Raw genomic sequence first — 1842 nt, 5'->3', positions numbered from 1 at the left:
GGAATGGGGCATTGTAGATTATGTGGGGGTACAATAGAATTCTGGCCTGAGGCTCCCTAAGTCTTATTACCTTGTATGAAAAATCCCCTTATTAGCCTCACTTAATCTCAATAGAAGCCTGCTGTTTACCCTCAGGGAACAAGTAGTTTTCAAAATTGAGCTCCTCCAAGGTCATTGGCTGATGCCTGTGTGCAAGCATTGGTCATCTTTGTAAACTCATGGCATTATTTCCTCATTTGCATTATGATACTAAGAAATTCAACCCCAACCTGTATGAAAAGCACAGCCCAGGGCCCTAACTGAGGCTAGCGTGAATGCCTTTGAGGGGCCAGGGAGCCGTAGGAGGCCCATGCAATTTAACTGAAGCTCAGGTGCCACGTTGGATTTTTATTCTTACTAGGCCGCAACCCTTCTGAATGCATTTAGGGCAGGGCTGCTGGTCCAGCTGTGGATTCAGGGAGCTCTAAAATGAATCTCTACCGTTCCTTTAAAGGTCTTTCTGGTTTCTCCCAGTGTTGTCATTGCCGAGGTCGATCTCGTAGTTGTTCAGTTGTGCTCCTTTTTGCTGTCTTGTGAGTCTTAGCCAGTGATCCAGCTGCCCAAGGACAGAGCCTCCAGAGGGCCTAGCGTCGTCCTGGTACCAAGCGTGTCCTCCTGGCCTATGTGACGGTGTCTTTCCAGAAGCAGTGAAATGAGAAATTCTGCAAGTGGCAACCCGGAAGATCAGTCTGTATCTCTTGGGCCTGGATTTCTACTATGTTAGTGAGTGTAGGAATATACTGTGTCTTTAATGGATGAAAATTCAATGTATGCTGTGAATTTGTTGGTTTGAAACATTGAAATTTTTCATTAGACAATGTTTACATACCTCACCTGAAGAACCTTTGAGAGTGTATATATAAAATTTAAAAATATATTAAGTTGCTTTAAAACAATATGTATAGCTATAAAAGTTGGAGTTATTTTAACTTTGATATGTACCAAGTCTCTTAAATATTGAAATCTTGTAGACTTCTTGTGCTTCTGTGTTTTGCTTTCCTATTAGGCCATGTAGGAAACTGCGTTCTTGTTATTGGTAGAGGGGCCCTCACTGAAATCCAAGCTTGGAAGGATTTCCTGTGTTGTTTCAAATTCTTGTTTGGTTTTGAGGGATGGGGTATGGAGCCAGAGGGATGTGTGGGAAGGGTTTCTCTAACATTGACATCTATTCCATGAGCTTTTTCAAGGCGCTTATTTTATGGCAGCGTATTAAACTTCTTTGATATTCAAGTGTGTCTGTGTAGTCACTGAAGAGGGCACAGGATGCCTTGGAGCCAGGCATTCAACTCGCAGCCTAAGACAAAATTGATGAGTTGCCGGAAGAAACCACAAAGCAATACTTCCACCAAGTGTCCGGACTTAGAAGGAACCTTGTTTGCTAAATGTAAGTAACAAATCATTTTGTGAGTTTTGTATAACTTCAGGAAAAAGACAAGACAATGGAGGAATCCTTGAGATTCCCATGGCAGGGTTGGAAAGATGCCAGCATTTTATTCTGAGGGGCAGGGAGCAATGGAGGTCAAGCTCCTGACCTCGGGCTGGCCACTGGGAAGTCTGCAGGCCACAGGCCAGGGCTGCCCCAGCTCTCATCATCCTTGCTGGAGTATGGCAGAAAAAGTCCTTCTATTTGCTAGCTTCATGAGTTTTTTCATTATATTATTTCAGCTCTGCTTGAAGGGGGTCAGCTTAAGGGCCCAGTGAATCTTTATAAGCTTATTTGACTGTGCTTATAAAGAACCACATCCAGCAAAAATAACCCTGCAGCTGATTGCCAGGCCACCCCTCTAATTTGAATTTGGAAGA

The sequence above is a fragment of the Cebus imitator genome, unplaced genomic scaffold, assembly GCF_001604975.1.
Source record: "Cebus imitator isolate Cc_AM_T3 unplaced genomic scaffold, Cebus_imitator-1.0 Scaffold299, whole genome shotgun sequence".
Lineage (NCBI taxonomy): Eukaryota > Metazoa > Chordata > Mammalia > Primates > Cebidae > Cebus > Cebus imitator.
This window is presented reverse-complemented; position numbering follows the sequence as displayed.